Consider the following 21755-nt stretch of genomic DNA (forward strand, 5'->3'; position numbering starts at 1 on the left):
TGTGTGTACTGCACAAAGCAGGGACCGCCTATCCATGCCGTACGTGCTACCACACTCCAGGGTGCACTCTGTGACTAGGAAGAAGAGGCATGCATGATTGCACAGGTTTTCAGAGAGGAGCTCCTACACGTTGAAAGTGTGTGCACTACACAAAGCAGGGACCGCCTATCCACGCCGTACGTGCTACCACACTCCAGGGTGCACTCTGTGACTAGGAAGGAGAGGCATGCATGATTGCACAGGTTTTCAGAGAGGAGCTCCTACACGTTGAAAGTGTGTGCACTACACAAAGCAGGGACCGCCTATCCACGCCGTACGTGCTACCACACTCCAGGGTGCACTCTTTGACTAGGAAGAAGAGGCATGCATGATTGCACAGGTTTTCAGAGAGGAGCTCCTACACGTTGAAAGTGTGTGTACTGCACAAAGCAGGGACCGCCTATCCATGCCGTACGTGCTACCACACTCCAGGGTGCACTCTGTGACTAGGAAGAAGAGGCATGCATGATTGCACAGGTTTTCAGAGAGGAGCTCCTACACATTGAAAGTGTGTGCACTACACAAAGCAGGGACCGCCTATCCATGCCGTATGTGCTACCGCACTCCAGGGTGCACTCTGTGACTAGGAAGAAGAGGCATGCATGATTGCACAGGTTTTCAGAGAGGAGCTCCTACACGTTGAAAGTGTGTGCACTACACAAAGCAGGGACCGCCTATCCACGCCGTATGTGCTACCACACTCCAGGGTGCATTCTGTGACTAGGAAGAAGAGGCATGCATGATTGCACAGGTTTTCAGAGAGGAGCTTCTACACGTTGAAAGTGTGTGCACTACACAAAGCAGGGACCGCCTATCCATGCCGTTCGTGCTACCGCACTCCAAGGTGCACTCTGTGACTAGGAAGAAGAGGCATGCATGATTGCACAGTTTTTCAGAGAGGAGCTCCTACACGTTTAAGAGCCATCGCTGGTGATGAGAACAGTGGCCAGGCACTAGGTGTAAGCATCAAGCAGTGGTGAGTTTCTGTGGTACACCTGATCAGGACTGAGGGTGCACTACTGTGCCATAGTGCAGTGGTTGGAAAACATTGACCTAGTCGGTTTAATGAGTAATCCAGCCCTGACAAAACCTTTGTGGTTAATGAGAGCTGGAATTAAATGCGTTTTCTTATTTTTCTTTGTTTGGATTTATAACCATTCTTTTTGAATACAAAGTTCACCCAAAGTAGTTTACAGTACATCACAGAAACAGCAGCGAAAGCCATGCACAGCTTTACAAAAGCTCTCAGATACTACCAATTAGCAACTGTGGTGAAGGTTTAGCAATGACTGAGGGCTGGTTAGTTTGCGGCAACAGTAAACAGTAATGGAAGTTGTGCATAAGGGGCAAGGACAAGTTTTTATATTAATAAGGAACTTTTAGGCTGGTTCCCTAAAATGTAATAATGCACAAAGACCCCAGCCCACATCTCTTGATAAAATAGGATGGTATAAGAAAGACATTGCATTTTGAAGTGAGAATGCCTCAGCTGCCTTGAGCATTTAATTGGGATGGTGAGCTAAAAAAAAATTCATTTATTTTCTTGAAGGATATCTGAGATTAACATGAATTTTTTTTTAGATTGACTAGTAAGAACATGATTGATGAGTAAGAACATGAGGAAAATCATAATATACTGTTATATTGTTATATTGTTATACTGTATTTCCCAATTGAGTTCTATGTAAACCGGCATGATGTGTTTCACGAATGTCGGTAAATCAAAGTTAATAAATAAATAAATAAAATTTAAAGTTTGGTGTGGATGTTTATAAGTCTTTACCAAACTCTTCGCCAAACCATATCTCGGGATGTGGTTTGGATGTTGACGTTAATGGATTGTGATGTGGCATGATGTGTGGTTTTGTTTGCGTTATGGGTGTGGGGTGTTATTTGTTGGTTATTGAGGTTTGAGACACTCCGAGTTGCTGCTCGAGGGGGGCTCTAAGGGGCAGGTCTTTTGTGAGGTATGTGGTAAGGGCGCCAGTTAAGTCTCTTTATTTGGTGGACTTGATGTTGGTGGGGTGGTCTTCTGGGCGGGCCTTGGGTTGGTCGTTGGTGTGGACCTTGAACGTGGTCAGCTGCTGTGGGGCTTGCTCATTGGCCTCCGTTGCCGTGGGGGCTCTCTTTGATCTTGGAGTGGCAGGATGGATTGTCAGGCGCTGGAGGAGGCTTGTCGTAGAGAGTGGGGCACTGGAGGAGGTAAAGGCGCTGTTTGGATCTTGTTACCGGGTAACTTTGAGAGAATTAGTATAAGAACATAAGAAATTGCCATGCTGGGTCAGACCAAGGGTCCAGCAAGCCCAGCATCCTGTTTCCAACAGAGGCCAAACCAGGGCACAAGAACCTGGCAATTACCCAAACACTAAGAAGATCCCAAGCTTCTTATGCCTATATCTTTTTCTTGGGTGGTAGCTCCTAATATGGAACCTAACATCGTGTAACTACAGCAAGGGTTATTTTTCCCTATATGCATCACCTTGCACTTGTCCACATTAAATTTCATCTGCCATTTGGATGCCCAATCTTCCAGTCTTGCAAGGTCCTCCTGTAATGTATCACAATCCGCTTGTGATTTAACTACTCTGAGTAATTTGGTATCATACGCAAATTTGATATCCTCACTCATCGTATTTCCAGTTGAATGTAATTTAGCTAAATAACTCCTCAACACAGTTGCTAAGCTAGACACCTAAATATTTGATTTTATGCTTGGCCCACCTAAATGAAAAATGACTTTGAATATACTCACATCAGAATTTGTGAACGAAACATTCAAAATCTCTGATTTCTCCAGGTTTACCTTGAAACCTGATACTAAGCTAAATTGAGTCATCTCCTGAACAACACCCTCCAAAGATGTACAAGGATTAGTTAAAGTAAACAATATGGGGCAGATTTTGTAACCTGTGTGCGCGGGGTACATTTGTGCGTGCCACCCGGCACGCACAAATGTACACCCGATTTTATAACATGCGTGCGCTGCCGCGCGCACATGTTATGAAATCCAGGGTCAGCACACGCAAGGGGGTGCACACTTGTGTACCTTGCGCGCGCCGAGCCCTAGGGGAGCCCAGATGGCTTTCCCCGTTCCCTTCGAGGCCGCTCCAAAATCGGAGCGGCCTCGGAAGGAACTTTCTTTCTGGTCCCCCCCTCCTTCCCCTAACTAACCCACCCCCCAGCCCTATCTAAATCCCCTCCTACCTTGTTTTCAATAGCTACGCCTGCCTGTGGCAGCTGGCGCGCCAACCCCGGCACAGCCGTTGTACCGAAGGCCTCGGTCCCGCAACCAGACCGGCGCCCTGCCCACGACCCCTCCCCCTTTTCAAAGCCCCGGGACATACGCGCATCCTGGGGCTTGCGCGCGTCACCGAGCCTATGCAAAATAGGCTCGGTGTGCACAGGAGCAGGTTTTCGGGGTTACACACGTAACCCTTTGAAAATCTGCCCCTATATCATCAGCAAATAATGACAATTTCAAATGTACAGATCTGTGCTGATTATCCAGAATATTTGGGGCTGCTCTTATCTTTGTGGCAAAAAGCTTCAGAAACAGTGTGTTATGCCCGTCGGTCGCAGACAGCTGCAACCGCGTCTACTCACATTCAGCACCATCCTGCTTCCCTTTCCAGGCCTGCTCGCGGCATGGGCTAGTCTCTGCCGCCACCTTCCCCATAGCTTCTTGTGGCAGTCAAGATGACGACGCTCTCCACGCTGACTGGGCCTTCCTAGGCATGTGTGCGCGCCACCAGAGCCTCAGAGTACTTAAGCTCCACCTTCACCCTCAGCTAGCCGACTTGGCAACGAGTTCCATTACTACTCTACGAGCTCCTGTGACTATCGTTCCTGTGGTGATGCTATTGGACCTCTTGGACTCTGGACCCTGCCTGGTACCCGTCTCTACGGGGACTTGGTCTCCTGGTTTCCCCCACTCCTTGGGCTGGCCCTGCACCTTCCAATAAGTCCTATCCTGCTGGCTTCCTGCTCCTCGGGGCCGCCTCTGGGAACACCTTCACCACTTGCGAGTTCTACCTCTGTGCTTCCCCGCTCCTCAGGGCAGTACCAACGTTCTATACTATGACTGTTAGTGTGTCCCTTCTCCTCGGGGTAGTGCCTACATTCTACACTTGGGACTACTTGTGCTTCCCCGCTCCTCGGGGCAGTACCAACATTCTATACTGTGACTGTCAGTGCTTCCCTTCTCCTCGGGGTAGTGCCTACATTCTACACTTGGGACTACTTGTGCTTCCCCGCTCCTCGGGGCAGCACTCTTGATTCTACCACCGGTCATTGCCGGTATCTCCTGTTCCTCGGGCTGTCCTACGTCATCATCTGGAGACCTGACTTGGGCTTCCCTGCTCCGCAGGTTGGCCTATGTCATTGCAGCAGTACCTCCTTCGCTGTGCGGCTCTGCCCCTCGGGGCTGCCTTCCTGGAATACCTCCTGCATTTCCTGTGCCGCACTCCCCTCTCTGTGGGCCTGCCTAAGCGCCATCTCCACTGGAGGTCTCTGCCCAGGTACTGATTCCCAGCCTACCTAAGAACTGTAGGGATCCCTCCTTGCTGTGTCTCTTGCCCCGCTCCTCGGGACCTCTCCACAGTCTTTACCTGAATTGTCCACTGGGCCTGACCTCGCCTTCCGACAGTGTAGATCTGTGGGGCCCCTCCCCATAGGTGGTAACAACGCTCACCTTGGGCCAAGGATCCATAAATCCACCAACCATTACACAATGCAAATAAAAGTGTGGAGAGAGGACACCCCTGCCTGGTACCCCTACCTACTGCAAAACTCCTCCCAAAGCCTCTGTTGACCTTTACACATGCACGAGGTTCTTCAAATAACCTTTCAATCAATCCTAAAAAGTGGGACCCAAATTGCATTTTTGCCATGGTCTTAAACAGAAAGGACCAATGTACCATATCAAATGCTTTTTCAGCATCTACTGTTAACAAAAGGGAAGGAATTTTCCTCTTGTTGACCCCCATATAATATCTGTTTTTTATGAACATTATCTGCAGCCATTCTGTTAGGGATGAAACTGACGTGATCTGAATGTACAAGTAGAGAAATATAACATAATTCAGTTTCTCAGCCAGCACCATCGCCAATATTTTCAAATCCAAATTGATAAGAAAAATGGGGGACCGGATGCCTCCGGAAGGGCATTCCAGGCATCCACTACCCTCTCCGTGAAGAAATACTTCCTGACATTGGTTCTGAGTCTTTCTCCCTGGAGTTTTAAATTGTGACCTCTGGTTCTGCTGATTTGTTTGTAATGGAAAAGGTTTGTCGTTGCCTTTAGATCATTAAAACCTTCAAGAATCTGAAGGTCTGTAACATATCACCCCTGCTCCTCCTCTCCTCCAGGGTGTACATATTTAGATTCTTCAATCTCTCCTCATAAGGCATTCGATGAAGACCACACACCTTTTTGTTCACCCTTCTCTGGACCGCCTCCATCCTGTCTCTATCCCTTCGGAGATACGGTCTCCAGAACTGAGCACAGTACTCCAGGTGAGGCTTCACCAAGGACCTGTACAAGGGGATAATCACTTCCCTTTTCTTACTCGTTATTCCTCTCTCTATGCAGCCCAGCATTCTTCTGGCTTTAGCTATTGCCTTGTCACATTGTTTCGCCGACTTCAGATCGTTAGACACTATCACCCCAAGGTCTCTCTCCTGCTCCGTGCACATCAGCCCTTCACCCCCATTAAATACATTTCTTTCGGATTTCCACACCCCATTTGCTTGACTCTGCACTTCTTGGCATTGAATCTCAGCTGCCATATCTTCGACCACTCTTCCAGCTTCCTTAAATCCCGTCTCATTCTCTCCACTCCTTCTGGCGTGTCCACTCTGTTGCAGATCTTAGTATCATCCGCAAATAGACAAACCTTACCTTCTATCTCGTCCGTGATGTCGCTCACAAAGATATTGAACAGGACTGGTCCAGTAATTCTCCGGACTGTAGATAGTTCACTATTCTTTCCTTCAGCAGCAACTCCAATATTTTTCCCACCATCGAGGTGAGGCTATCTGGCCTGTAGTTTCCACTCTTGTGAAGTGGGACCACCACCGCTCTTCTCCAATCACTCGGCACCACTCCCGTTTCCAGGAATCTATTGAACAGGTCACTCAGTGGACCCCCCAGCACATCTCTGAGCTCCCTCAGTATCCTGGGATGAACCTCATCAGGCCCCATGGATTTTCCGGTTGGCACCACAGCAGTGAATATAAATATAATGTACATGTTGTTGTGATAGTTTTACCTCAAAAGACTATACTTTGAATGTCTTTTTTCACGTAAAACCTTCTATTATAAATGCATAATTTTTAATTATGTGTGGAGAGGACTGTTGGGGAGGAGGCGGGGGCATACAAACTGTAAGGTTCACTTAGGGTGTCTAATATCCTTGGTTATGGCCCTGACTGAAAAAAACCCAATACAAATTAAGCTTAAAAAAAAAACCAACAGATGGAGGAGGGCGGCAGGACAGTATTTGTACAAGACAGCAAAAAGGCTATCACCGTCCCTGGATGCATTGGACTTAGATTACAGCCATGGAGACATAGATTAGCCATTAGGAAGAATGCTCGAACTGAGTGGGTAGACGGGTGAGGGACCAAGTGACTGCAGGAGGTGGATGGAATCTCTGTCATTCATGTTTAAGAGCAGATTAGGCAAACGTCTGTCTGGGAAGGCATGGGATGGGGTGGATGACCTTTCAAGGCTCCTTCCAGCTCTGTGACCCTGCGTGCCTTACTCTAAAATGATTTCCCCCCCCCTGTTCTGCACCTACGGGAGAAACCCTTATTCCCCAAGCCCCCATGATGCTCATGGGTTAGTGTAAACAGAATCCGCTTTGTAAAGACGTTTTCCTCAGCATTTTTTCTCTTATTTAACCTTAGCTTTTTTTTAACCAAATGAATTTCCTTTTGTTTTCTTCTTCCATCAGAATTATAGCTGCACCCTCTCTCTCACCGTTTTTTCTGCCTTTTTGGCAAGGAAGTAGGTCACAGAGTTTTCTAAGAAGCCTGCTAGGGCTTTAAGTCAGCTTCAGTTTAGCGCAAAGGTGCGGCCGACACAGCTCTCACCGACTCTTTTCCTGAGAACACACAACTTCTCTGCCTACCCCACCCCCACCCTAAAAATTATCCACAGCTCTTTTTCAGGAGGAGGTTTTGTAAACCGAAATTTTCAACAGGTTATCTTCCCGAGCAATTATAATTTTATTTAAGCAGATCGGACTGACTTCGCGAGACCTGGGAAAGTGACGCGACCAGGGTAAGAAAATTGAAAAGTTTTCAGATTAGATTGCAGTTAAATAATTTACAGTATACGACTGTGCAAGTTTTGTCTCGTGCCCTGAAGTAAAATAACAAGACCCTCCATTTTTTTAGGTGGAAAACATATAGTTGTTGTTTAAATTTTGGGTGAAGATAGTTGGAAATGCCCTAATTAAAGTCAACGGCTGCCAGGCATATAAATCCTGTTGCTTTTCTTATTTTTCTGAAATGAATAGCAAGCATGGTTATTATTGCTGTTTAATATCGCTCAGGAGTTGTCACCTGTACAAGTAATTATCATTCTGTCCAATGGGAGAATGAACAAAGACAGCCATTGGCAGAGGGCGCAGTGGATAATTGTTGGATATAGAAATCATATCAGTACCTTATCAAATAAGATGTTTCATTTGTTAGATGAGATGTTAATTGGAGATCCTGGATGAAAGAGGCCAACAGAGAAATAATAATTACTCCTAGGCAACTGAGAAAAGGAGAGGTTTTGGGTGGAAGAAAATTGCCGTATTCAGATGACAAACAGTACAATGCTGCTGCTTCATAGTTACTTGGCTAGCTGAAAGAAGAGCAGAGGATCAATGGGTCCAAGCCTTTTATTATTGTAAACTCCCTCCATGGGCTTACCAGAGAGGCGTTAGACAACCAGAAGAAGGCTGAATTGAGTGGACCTTTGGTTATCACCATGTAGCTATTTAGCAACGCGACACACGTAACAAAGTCCAAGTCAAGAAGAATGAAAAGAATCCGGCTTTGCAAACAAAATAAAAACATAAATAACAGAGTTAAAATAACATGTGGGTGACCAGCCACAATGACCTTGTCACAGAAGAGGTCCAATACTTAGCCGGGTCATTCCCACGTAAGTGGAATATAAGACCTTTTAAGTAAATAAAGAAAGAAATGAAACAGTGCGTGTCCTCCTCACATCCCGCTTAGGAGCAGCTCTGTGCTGTTTTCTTGGGTTTGGTGCAACCCCTTCCACCGAGTGCTTTTTCACTTTGTTTTCTTACCGTGTGGTACCTTGCTTGAGTATTGACTCATCTTAGACGGAGTACGTTTCACCTTGTGTACAGGATAACTTGTCCATTTGGCTGTAAAATGCTTAGTATGTTTTCTCTGATACTTTTGTCCCGGTAAAGACATGGTTAAAACAGGTAAAGCTAAAACTGATCAGAGTTGAGCTGGGCCTGGAAAATAAAAATTTGTTTACTTTATTTTTTTGCCAATTTTTGGATGGTCTTAGAGTAGGAGACAACTAGTTTTTTTTCCTGGGCGTTTTGATATCATGATGTTTAATAATGTTATTTTGAGATGTAAAAGGACTGTTTCTTGGTTCATTTTGTTTAGGAGATTGTCAGAATCCTTTAACATTATTTATTAGTCACTTCTTATTTCGATTTAGATAGATCTTAGAGCGCTATTATATGAATGGAGATTGAACTGGAGGGCACAGGGATACAAAAGTGTCAGTTGAATGTGTTCGGCACACCTCATTTGGTTCAGGATGGTCCTGGTACAAATCGGCTGAACCAACTACAAAGATGAGATTACGAACATAATTTTTTTTTAAATGTTTTACACTGCAGACAAAGCACAGGTTCCATTACGGAGTCTGAGGCATAAGAACATAAGAACTGCCATATTGGGTCAGACCAAGGGTCCATCAAGCTCAGTATCCTGTTTCCAACAGTGGCCAATCCAGGCCATAAGAACCTGGCAAGTACCCAAACATTAGATAGATCAGAAGCTACTATTGCTTATTAATTATGATCATAGCAGTTTATGGATTTATCCTCTAGGAATTTATCCAAACCTTTTTAAAACCCAGTAACACTAACTGCTGTAACCACATCCTCTGGCAATGAATTCCAGAGCTTAACTATGCGCCGAGTGAGAGAATTTTCTTTGATTTGAGCTACTTGCTAACTTCATGGAGTGCCCCCTGGTCCTTCTATTATCTGAGAGAGTAAATGACTGATTTACATGATTTTGTAGACCTCTATCATATCCCCCCTCAGTCGTCTCTTCTCCAAACTGAACAGCCCTAACTTCCTTAGCCTTTCCTCATAGGGGAACTGTTCCATCCCCTTTATCATTTTGGTAGCCCTTCTCTGTACCTTTTCCATCGCAACTATATCTTTTTTGAGATGCAGTGACCAGAATTGTACACAATACTCAAGGTGCGATCTCACCATGGAGCGATACAGACGCGTTATGACATTTTCTGTTTTATTAACCATTCCCTTCCTAATAATTCCTAACATTCTGTTTGCTTTTTTGACTGCCGCAGCACACTGAGCCGACGATTTCAATGTATTATCCACTATGACACCTAGATCTCTTTCTTGGGTGGTAACTCCTAACATCGTGTAACTACAGCAAGGGTTATTTTTCCCTATATGCATCACTTTGCACTTGTCCACGTTAAATTTCATCTGCCATTTGGAAGCGCAGTCTTCATGGTCTGTGCCTATTATCTTCAACAACAGACATAGAGTTGTCACCTGACCCAGGTCACCCCTAAAAGCCTGATCCACTTCTGTTTTTGTACCACTACATCTGTGCTTGCAGAAACATGGGCAGATCCCAGTTAGGGGGTGGGCAGTAAAGGCCAGAAAGAAACGTGCATGGGAAACACAGTTTTAAAATGGTGGAAAATGTTTATGATACAGACAGCCAGCCAGCACTCTAAAACAGCAGGATATGTTTGCTGCATTTAAAGACTTATTTACCCTCCCATGCAGTGTTTTGACTTGATCATTTTTAGACTTCAGAGACGATGTCTGGGAGACCAGGCTGAAGTCCCAGAGCCAGCTCCTGCTTCTTGGCCAGCAGGGGCTGGGGGTGTTGTTGGAGTGGGAGAGAGGGCGTCCCAGCAATTGCTCAAGAAGCTCAAAAGTGTATGTGTTGTGGGGTTTCAGAGGGAAGCCATGATCTGTGTCTGTATCAGCAAGAGGGCTTTCACTATGAGGGTAGGGTGGGGAGAGGGAATAAAAATGAGAACAACCCTACGGGAAGCTGTGAATGAAGGCTCCCAGCACCATAACCCCAGCTGAGCTTGGTTCCGACTGAACTGTAAGACCAGAGAGAGGAGTAGGAGTGCTGCCCTACTATGCTCGTTATCCTCAGCTTCGTACCATGACCAGCCATCGCCAGTGATCCTTGGCCTTATGGATTTGTGTTTCTCGGTAGCTTCACGACACTATGAAGTGCTTTGCTGAATCACCAGTTTGGAGAGGGAAAATGTCTATGACCAGCCACAGGCCTGTGGTTTCTCTTACATCTGCAACCACCAGTGAATGTAGCACAACCATGGGCTTGCTCAGTTTCTCTATATCACCCTTTGCAACTGACCACATTGCATAAGATGCACACTTTTAACATTCCTCTCTATGTAAAACATGGTATGTTTTGCAAGCATAGAGGCGGCTACTGACAGCATCGCATATGTGATTGGCTATCTGAGGTAACACTTTGATTAGAATTAGCTATTCAGCAATTTTGAAAAAAAAAAAAAAATAATAAGCTATTTGACCTTCATATGAGTCTATGGGTCTTAAGATATCAAAGTTTGACAGGTGAGAGAGGTTGAGCTATCATATATGGTGTCTAGTGGGAGCAGGAATTGGGACCTGGAAAAGGGGTGAGATGAGTGTTGTCAGGAAAGTGGCTGAATGAATATAAATCAAAAAATAAATCATGCTCTTGAGCAGGGAAAGTATGGGACAAAATAGGGTGGTTCTATTGTTGCAGGTGTTTTAAGAGAATTTTGCATTAGATTAAGCTGAAATGACATATTGATGACTAGGGCGGGGGAAGGGGGCATGCTAGTGACTTTGCAAAGAAAGAATTGAATGCAAGGACGAACCAGTGATAAACATCCTCAGAGTTATTTTATTTTCAGAAAGGTCTCCCAGGCTTCATGGGAATCTAATCTAAAAAATTAAACAGAAGAGCAGAGAAGGAAAATGGCATCCCATATTAATCCTATCTAGCTTGACTAGGTTGCCATGTTGCTGCCACAGTTGGCCATGGGCATAAGCCATGGTCAACGTGCTTTAGATCCCACCTGAGACGTGACGTCAGTGCCAGTCAAATTCATGAATCCCTGTTAGTGCAAAGCATTATCAACCATAGTTAATGAGGTTGCACATACAAATACTAAAACTTTACTTAATATGTTTGGTATGCATAATGGCCAAAATCAAATTAGACAGGCAATACATTCTGGGCTCATCCCACTGCTTAACCCTAGTCACTTCTCAAAGACTGTAAAGTCTGAGGGTACTGTTTGCATCTGGACTTCTCAAACTTTTATCCAATGTGATCCCATTTTAGCCCTTGAAAATTCACAGGACCCCAGAGTACAATGGAAATAAAATAGCAGGAGTGTGGTCCCTCTCCCTGCACTGCATCTAACCCCTTCTCTCAACAACCTCTCTTTTCAGTTGATCCTTTCTTTCTACTTCCACCCCTCCAGTGAACCTCCTCTCTTGACCTCCCCTCCAGATGTCCCTCTTACATACCTCAGCGCCTCTCATCTCCCCAACCCATCTCCTCTCTCTCACCCCCCCTGCTGATCTTCTTACCCTCAGCCCCTTCTTATCCAACTGATCCTCTGTCACGCCATCCCCCATTCCCTCGTTATCATCCCCATCTCTCTCTCTCACCCTCCAGTCTTCCCTCTTCCCTTCCAAGCCTCTCACATCCCCCAGCTGATCACCTCTCACCCCATCTCCTCTCTTACATCCTCTAAGCGATCTTCTGTTATTTCTCCTTCTCTCTCAACTTCTACAGCCAATCCCTCTCCAGCTTTGCCAACCCCCCAACTTCTCCTGCGTCTCATCCCTCTCTTCAAACAGCCCCTTCTCCAAATACCACTTTGGCCAAGGACAGCAGACAATATGTTCCTTTGGGCCCCATGCCTAATGTGGATGTGAACTGTTGGGAAGAGAGCGTAGGCTGATGACAGGGGTAATATTTTTTCTTGGTGGGTGTTGGGTGAGGAGAGAGGAGCAATGGCAGTCTCCCCCAGTCTACGCGCACACTAAGCCCTCCCCTTCCTCCACGGCTGGCCCAAGCCCCATTGCCGTCTTCCACTACTAACGGAAGTGATGGCGCAGGTGGGGGTGAGAGGGAGGAAGGGTGGCACTGACACGCAGACATAAGGGGAAAAGCACAGGACGGCTTCTATGGCCAAATCACAAAGCAAAGAACGTCAAGCAGCATTGTCTAAAATTATCAAGAAGGCTCCTCACCGAGTAAAATTGTTAGTAGCAGTAATTTATGGGCTTGACAGTTGCTTGGTTTTGATTAGAGATGTGAATCGGAACCGGAATCGGCTCGGATTCCAGTTCCGATTCACATCGTGGGTTTTTTTTCGTCCGGCCCGATCGCGGTTTTGTTTATCGGCTGCGCCCAAGCCGATAAACAAAAAACCCACCCCGACCCTTTAAAACTAACCCCTTAGCTTCCTCCACCCTTCCGAATTCCCCCAAAAATATTTTACAGGTACCTGGTGGTCCAGTGGGGGTCCCGGGAGTGATCTCCCGCTCCCGGGCCGTCGGCTGCCATTAATCAAAATGGTGCCTATGGCCCTTTGCCCTTACCATGTGACAGGGTATCCGTGCCATTGGCCGGCCCCTGTCACATGGTAGGAGCACTGGATGGCCCGCACCATTTGTAAAGATGGCGCCAGCCGTAATAGATAGCCAGCATCATCTTTAAAAATGGCGCGTGCCATCCAGTGCTCCTAACATGTGACAGGGGCCGGCCAATGGCATGGATACCCTGTCACATGGTAAGGGAAAGGGCCATCGGCGCCATTTTGATTAGTGGCAGCCGACGGCCCGGGAGCGGGAGATCACTCCCGGGACCCCCACTGGACCACCAGGTACCTGTAAAAAGTTTTGGGGGGGATTGGGAGGGTGGGGGAAGCTAAGGGATTAGTTTTAACGGGTCGGGGTGGGTTTAGGGGTTATTTTTGTGTGCCGTTTTTCCCGCCCTCCCCCAAAATGATAAGAGAACCCCCACGATCAATATCGTGGGGTTTTCCTATCATTTTGGGGGAGCCCCCGATTTCTGACGATATTTTCAATCATCCGAAGCCCGATTCACATCCCTAGTTTTGATTGCTCATAAATATTACTACCCTTACCATTAAGGCTTGGGGATAACTGCATGGAGTGACAGTTACTATCCTTGAGAGAAGCATGAGGGTATCTTGTACAGAGTGGCAAATACTGTCATAAGAAGCTAATTGGGTAGGCTTGATGGGCCATCTGCTCCATCATTACTAATGCTGCTGGCATAAGAACATAACAACATGCCATACTGGGTCAGACCAAGGGTCCATCAAGCCCAGTATCCTGTTTCCAACAGTGGCTAGTCCAAGTCACAAGTACCTGGCAAGTACCCAAAGATTAAATAGATATCAAGCTACTATTGCTTGTTAATCAATAGCAGTTTATGGATTTTTCCTCTAGGAACTTCTCCAAACCTTTTTTAAACCCAGTTACACTAACTGCTATAACCATATCTTCTGGCAGTGAATTCCAGAGCTTAACTATGCGCTGAGTGAATAAGAATTTTCACTCAGCGCATAAATGAGCTACTTGCTAACTTCATGGAGTGCCCCCTGGTGCTTCTATTATCTGAGAGAGTAAATAACAGATTTATATTAACTTGTTCAAGTCCTTTCATGATTTTGTACATAAGAACATAAGAAATTGCCATGCTGGGTCAGACCAAGGGTCCATCAAGCCCAGCATCCTGTTTCCAACAGAGGTCAAAACAGGCCACAAGAACCTGGCAATTACCCAAACACTAAGAAGATCCCATACTACTGATGCAATTAATAGCAGTGGCTATTCCCTAAGTAAGCTTGATTAATAGCAGTTAATGGACTTCTCCAAGAACTTATCCAATCCTTTTTTAAACCCAGCTACACTAACTGCACTAACCACATCCTCTGGCAACAAATTCCAGAGCTTAATTGTCCATAGACCTCTATCATATCTCCCTCTCAGTCGTCTCTTCTCCAAACTGAACAGCCCTTACTTTCTTAGTCTTTCTTCATAGGGGAGCCGTTCCTTGCCCCTTATCATTTTGGCATGTGAAGAGTGCTGCCATTTGAAGCATTTGTAATCCCAGCTGAAGGTTTTCTGACCTCATTTGGAGTTCCGACCCACAGTTTTACCTGAAGACTTTTTACAGATTTTCAAAGTGAAAGTATATGCAACCTTTTGCGTTGAGAATTCTCAGAGACTACGCATACAAACTCCCCTGCAAAGAATTACTCTTGTCCTGGCATGACATAACTTGTGAATATGGATTTACTTGCATACTTTTTAAAAATTGAAAAGTATATATGTAAATCTGAACTCCATACTAACTCTGCCCCCCTGGAATGCCTCTTTTTTTTACATTCACCTCAGTACATGCAAAATCAAGTGACACGCATACTTTTTGTGTGCACATTTTCCAACTAGTCATTTACACGCATAAATGGCTTTGAGAATTTGGCCCATAGTGGCTATGGTTGACCTATTGTCCTAACTGACCAGAGCAGTTGTTAGCATTGTCAGACCATGGTAAACCAATGCCCATCCTTCTTCCATAGATCCAGATGTTCCATGCCACAAAGAGCCTCTTGATGAAAATGGTTGTGTTGATTTCCAGATGTAACCCTTTCCCAGGTTTAGTTTATTGTGTCTGTTTTTCCACCTTTCGGTTTTCTTGGTGGAAGGGGGCAGGTTGTTCTTCTCCTGAGCCTCCAAAAGGGGTTAAAATACTGGAAGACAGACAATTTTAATCAGGTTTACCAGCATTTGAAGGTTAATTTGTACATCTCAAGAGCCTGTCTTGGGGTTGCTACCAAGAGACTGAAAATGTCTCGTTTCTGAGCCATTCAGGAGTGAGGAGCTCACAGCTGGGGGTTGCCAAATCATCCTGGTCAACCGAACAGGCTGAATAGTCCTAGTTATGCTGCATGGCATGCATGGAGTTTTTGTTCTCATTATCTAAGGGAAATCAATGAAACAATTGGAACTACAGCTGCATGCATGTCGTGCGGCATAACTAGGAGTGGGTCAGCCTGTTCGGTCAACCTGGGATGAGTTAGCAGCTCACCAGCCATTCAGTATTGTCTCTGGTGGAATTACATTTCTGGCCTAGTGCTAGGATACAACATATTTTGCTGTTCCAGCTGCTGATTAGTGATTATACTGTTTCCTCCAGGATTATATGGCATTTTATTTTCTCTGTCTGCTTTGGAAATTCTGCCTCTCTTCTATCTTTGTATTTTGTCTGTGTCTCTCCTTTTCCCTCTCTAGTTGTAGCTCTTGGCTTTTCGTCTTTTCACGCTATCCAAAGGCCTTCCCGTCAGCCTCCTGAATGGCTGATAAGCAGAGACCTTACTTCTGACTGGCTCTTGGTACCTAGTCGCATCCTCCACGTCTGCAGATGAACCCTTTTGCAACTTATTTCTTTCATGCAGAAATGTCTGTGGCATTTGTTCTTGTTAATGAGGCAGGATCCCAGTTCTCTCCAATGTTCTGGCTGAAACTGGAGCCATACAATGCTGGGGTCAACCTCCTGGGCCCTTGGTGCAGTCCGGGTAGGTCTCCATCCACCTACCCTAGTCACTGGGCAGGGGGTGTCCTCCAGGAGGAAAAAGAAGATCAAAAAAATTTAAATTTACTTCCTCTATGCAATGTATAAATGTACAATGAGAAGCAAAAATCTCAGAGTCCAGTAATGGTGTGCAATATAAAAGTTTACTTGAGTTTGAAAATAAAAATCCAAGCCAGAACAGAAAAAAATAAGAAACGGCATCAGAAAAATCAAAGTTAGGGCAACCATTGCATCTTTATCCATGACACTACTCTTACCCCTGCACCAGCATCCTCTTCCATGATCCCTTCCCCTTTGGAGGGTAGGGTAGTATCTTTGTAATTCCAGCATGCAAAGGGCTGGAAAAAGGTGGCAAAGCCCCTCGTTCAAGAATAGAAGCCTTCAAACAGATCCATCCAAAAGGCTGTCTCAGAAACGTCCAAAGACGTCCACAAATCTTCACATTCTCTACCTTTGCCGTTGAGTGTAAACAAAGGCAAAGCAGAGATAGCACCTCCTTATTAGCGCAGGCCCTAATTTAAATAAAGAATCGCGCGCCCAGGAGAGGTGCCTGGGCGTGCGAAAGAGTGGGCGCTCGCCTTGGAGCGCCGGCTCTCCCGCGGACTTTACTGAATGGGCCTGAAAAAAAGTTAAAAAAATAAGGTTCCCTGAGTTGTGGTAAGTCTATCCTCCTCCTTAGTATCATTGTGACACTTTATTGCTTGCGGTGGAGAAAATAAATGTATATTTTGACTTGATTAGAAGAAACCCACTTTTCTTATGGCCACACAATTTAGACGTCCATAGCAAGGAGTGCCTAATACTTTGCTGAGGTTGCTGAAGTGTATTATAACAAAAAAAGAAGCGAGATGAAATGGACACTCGTACTGCACGCCCGTTGCAGTAGGGTGCCCGATTCAATAAACTGTTGAGCGCTATGAACGCACTGTTCTCCTTTAGTGTGGCCTTTTTTAATGCTGCCTCTCATTTAAATATTGCATCAGGCGCCCAAGGGATGTAGATGTGCACCTGTTAAGACAACGGATGCTTAATACTAGCGCTCGTTTTCGTTGTACGTTTTACTGCATCGGCCATATACAACCAGTAGAGAACAGGCAGAAGGATGCACTCTCCCAGCACGAGGCGAAGCAGTGAGCGATTCCTCAGAGTGTTGGAGGGCAAGAGGAAGAAGGGCGAATGCTGAGGTGCAGGAGGGAGGGGAGGGTGACCCGGAAGGGTGATGGTTGAGGTGTGTGTGATGAATCACTAGCAGGGGATGAATGCTTGGGATAGTGACAAGGCGACGTGAATGCTGGAAGAATAACAAAGAAGGGGTGAATGCTGGGGGGATTGGGAATGTGAAGGGGTGACAACTCAGAAGAGGGTGGATGATGCTGGGAGAGTGATGAGGAGGGGGCTAAATGCTTGGGGGTGGACGATTAATGAGAGTGTGAATGCTGGGGAGAGATGGCAAATGGGGGGGAGGGGAGGTAACCGCTGTGGGGGGTAACGGTGAATATTGGGGGGAGGTAGTGAGGGGGCGGGGTGGGAACAAGGAGGGAGTGAATGTTGGGTGTGGGCAATGAGTCACAAGAAAAGAGTGAATGCTGATGGCGTGATGAGGAGGGGTAGCTGTTGGAGGCTGGGGGGGATTGGAAGGGTGGCAAGGTCAAAAGGATGGGGATTGGAGAACATATGCACATGGCACTTTTTTCTCTTCAAAGTTGTCTGCTCTAGAGAGCAGGAATGATGCAAGGTTCCTAGAAAAGCGATGCATTGGCAGTGCCTAGATCCATCAGTGGTGTGTGCTGTTGGGAATCGTTATAACCTTTTGGTGCTTGGGCTCCAGTGAGCAGGTGGCCTCCTCAGGTTCTGCTTTCACACAGTCATGGAAAGAATGACTTCCGCTCATTAACATCCTCCGTGCAACCACAGACAAATCTGAAGCAGGATGTGCAGAAAGCAGATTGCTTTAAGATTAGACCTTAGAGGTATATATATATATATATGATTATTTTTTTCCATAGCTTTATTGCAAGGTTGTTTTCTCACCTCCCCTGTCAGCAGAATCTGTAAATTTCTTGCTTCTCTTTGCAGTGCTTTGTGAGAAAAAATTAAAGATCCATTTCAATGGTGGACAAATCTTTTGCCTAAAATTCCATTAGTGCATTGCCACTTTCAAACAGTACCATCTTTCTCTGGCCAAAGTCTCCTCTCTGAAGGAGAAAAGCCATAGGGTCATCCCGATGAGTGGCTGTAATGTTGGGCTGACCGTGGGCGATCCCGTGGTTGGCCTCACTTACCCTGAGGCTCTCCGGTGCCGTGGCAGGACATGCCAGGGACTCGCCCAATGCCAGTCTCCACCGCCATGGCCGCAGGCCAACTTAGGTGCATGCACACTCAGTCCAGCCCACTAAATAGGCCCCTGTGCCGGGAGCTTGGTCCCGGCACCTCCTGATGACGACGGTGCGATTGGGTATTTAAACCCCAGCCGCTCTCTCAGCCAGGGCCTCAGCAACAGATCTCCCTGCCTTGTCTTGCTGCCTGCAGTACGTGTTGCTTTGTTCCTGATCCTGCTTCTGCTCCTGCCTTGCTCCAGTCCAGCCTGCCCAGTTCCTGCCTGCCTTGTTCTAGTCCTGCTTTGCTTCTGCTCCAGTCCAGTTCCTGCCTGCCTTGTTCTAGTCCTGCTTTGCTTCTGCTCCAGTCCAGTTCCTGCCTGCCTTGTTCTAGTCCTGCTTTGCTTCTGCTCCAGTCCAGTTCCTGCCTGCCTTGTTCTAGTCCTGCTTTGCTTCTGCTCCAGTCCAGTCCAGTTCCTGCCTGCCTTGTTCTAGTCCTGCTTTGCTTCTGCTCCAGTCCAGTTCCTGCCTGCCTTGTTCTAGTCCTGCTTTGCTTCTGCTCCAGTCCAGTTCCTGCCTGCCTTGTTCTAGTCCTGCTTTGCTTCTGCTCCAGTCCAGTTCCTGCCTGCCTTGTTCTAGTCCTGCTTTGCTTCTGCTCCAGTCCAGTCCAGTTCCTGCCTGCCTTGTTCTAGTCCTGCTTTGCTTCTGCTCCAGTCCAGTTCCTGCCTGCCTTGTTCTAGTCCTGCTTTGCTTCTGCTCCAGTCGAGTCCAGGTCCTGCCTGCCTTGTTCCGGCCCTGCCTTACCTCTACACCAGTCCAGCTTCTGCCCGTCTTGTTTCAGTTTAGCCTTGCCTTACTCCTGTCTTTCTCTTTGCTTCCTTGTCCACTCTTGGCCTTGTTCTCTTCCTCCCTGTCTTTTTTCTCTGACTGCCTCTTGGTTCTAACCTTCTGCCTCAATACCAACTCTGCACGATCTCTGCCTGCCCTGAACTACTGCCTGGAAACCGACACAGTGTGATGTCTGTCTTCTTGCCTGTATAGCGACGCAGCTCAACCTTTGCCTGCCTAGATCATGGCCTGGTTACTGACTCACTCTGTCTTCTCTCCCTGGGACTCTCACCTAAATCCGGCCGGCCTCAGAGCCCAAAGACTCAACCTGTGGGGAAGAGGCTGGGACAAATGAAGCTTAATTTCTGTCCTAGTATGAGCGAGTCTTCCTCCTGTCGTCGGTGGGGTCCAAGCTGGTTTGCTATTCCCCTGGCTGGAGGGGAGAGAGAATCTTAAGCCATTGCACAACGCCTACACTTAGAGGAGAAATTCAGGGTACACAAGGCACGGGTTCAAGAGGTCTATGGCCTCTTATTGAAGGCTATCGCTATGACGACTGGCTTATAGAGGAAATATGATGAAAGAATAAACAAGTAGCTATGAAGGAAAGCTTGGGCCACTGTTATCCCTAGCTGGGCCAAGTTCTGACTGCGCTGGAAACGCAAGTCTCTGGGTCAGAAAGAAGAAGAAAACAGCCATCTGATTAGACTACAATGTGCAATATGGAAGATTACTTAATCTAACTGTGAGGCTGCGGCCCTAAGGGTCCCCTTGTGAGCATTTCATTTCATTTAATAACATTTATTAATCGCCTAACACTAAAAGGCCTAGGCGATATGCATAATAAACATACATAATAAAAAAATAAAAGCACAAATAACACAATCAAACGAGTAAGGTTTCATAGAAACCATATCCAGTTATCAAAAATCTAACATTAGAGACTTTATCCCTACAAGAAGATTCACTGAGTATCATTCCTTATGGTAGATCTAACAGGGAGATTCAACAAACAACACGCCATGAGTTCACGTATACATATTAAAGACATTTAATATGCATGTACAGGACTGGGAGCCTGGTCCGCATTAAATCCCCTCGTGGTACAATGGCTGTGGGGGGGACCCTGCCGAGAGGGAGGTGCTTGGAAGGTGTGCAAGGTACAGGGGAGGATAAGCTGCTGAGCCAGCGGGGAGAGGATCTGGGATCGGGAGCTCCAGACCTCTCTCTGGGAAGTGCCTGGTTAGCTGAGACTAGAGAGCAGTCTTTGTGTTTGCCACTCCTGACTGTGTTAAGTGCGGCACTGTAAATAAAGGCACTGAAGTTAGAGCAGAGGCTGAGTACGATTTCTCAGGCTGTATCCAAGTCCTTCACCGCTCGAGTGCCAGGTCAACAAAATATAGTTTCTATCGTAAGGATCAGGGGCGGATTGGCTTATCGGGAGATCGGGCATGCCCCGGTGGGCCGGTCTGCTTGGTCTCGCGGTCTCCTATAGCTCCTGTCCGGCCTATTTTTACAACTGCCGAACTGCAGGCACAACTGGGTTGTTTGCGGGCTGCGGGAGCCAGGGGACACTTTCTGCCAGCGCTGCCTTGCAATTTTGCACCATTTCCCTGCCCGCAGTTCTACAATCAGACAGGGTCGGGCAGGGCACGGTGCAAAATTGCAAGGCAGCACCGGCAGAAATTGTCCCCCGGCTCCCGCAGCCCGCAAACAAGCAACAGAAGAAGAGGCCCATAAAGGATCGACACCCACCCTCCCACCCGTGGCCGAGAAAAAGGCCCAGAGGGGCCACCGGCACTAACTCTCCTGCCAGCGACTAACAAAAAAAACCCCAATGGGGCCGCCAGCAGGAACCTTCCCACCCGCGGCAGAAGAAAGAAGAAACCAGTGGGGCAGAAGAGGAAGCTTAGCTAGACGGGGCCGGTACACCCCTTCCACAGGAATTTTAACTACAAAGGACCTGAAGGACCACCGACACTGTCACCCCCGCCTGCAATGAAAGAAGAGGCCTACTGGAGCCCTCCCAGCAGTTGCTTAATACAAAAGTCCCTGCACATCCTGTGGTGCCTGCAGCAGAAGAGAAGGCCTGGATTGTGAGAGAGCCAGTGCATGAGTATTTGTATGGGGGGGGGGGGGGGGGGGCGGAGAGCACGTGAGAGTTTCTATATATATGAGAAGAAAAGAACCAGTGAGTGTGTGTGTGTGTGTGTGTGTGTATGTGTGTGAATGAGGAGGAGAGAGAGCCTGTGTGTGTATGTGTGTGTCTCTGTATAAGGAGGAGAGTGTGTGTGACTATGTATGAGGAGAAGAGAACCAGTTAATGTTAGTGTGTCTGTGTATGAGGAGTAGAGAGCCTGTGTGTGTATGTGTGTGTGTGTGTGTGAATGAGGATGAGAGAGCCTGTGTGTTTATGTGTGTGTCTGTGTATGAGGCGAAGAGAACCAGTTAATGTTAGTGTGTCTGTGTATGAGGAGTAGAGAGCCTGTGTGTGTATGTGTGTGTGTGTGTGTGAATGAGGAGGAGAGAGCCTGTGTGTGTATGTGTGTGTGTGTGTGTGAATGAGGAGGAGAGAGCCTGTGTGTTTATGTGTGTGTCTGTGTATGAGGCGAAGAGAACCAGTTAATGTTAGTGTGT

The 21755-nt window shown here is 46.8% G+C and overlaps 1 protein-coding gene across 4 annotated transcripts in view; it reads left to right on the forward strand.

Moving 5' to 3' along the window:
- The window catches only part of LOC115096400 (tyrosine-protein kinase ZAP-70), a 132491-nt gene that overhangs the window by 6778 nt on the left and 103958 nt on the right, over positions 1-21755 (forward strand). For 2 of the 4 annotated variants that reach the window (XM_029610939.1, XM_029610938.1), the window contains exon 1: positions 7023-7324. The exons of 1 other annotated variant lie outside the window; for it this stretch is intronic. The gene's annotated coding sequence lies outside the window, so the exon portion shown is untranslated. Of the gene's footprint in view, positions 1-7019; positions 7325-21755 lie in introns of those variants that run through there. One more of the 4 variants, XM_029610943.1, reaches the window with a different exon arrangement.

The sequence above is a fragment of the Rhinatrema bivittatum genome, chromosome 8 (genome assembly GCF_901001135.1).
Source record: "Rhinatrema bivittatum chromosome 8, aRhiBiv1.1, whole genome shotgun sequence".
Classification (NCBI taxonomy): domain Eukaryota; kingdom Metazoa; phylum Chordata; class Amphibia; order Gymnophiona; family Rhinatrematidae; genus Rhinatrema; species Rhinatrema bivittatum.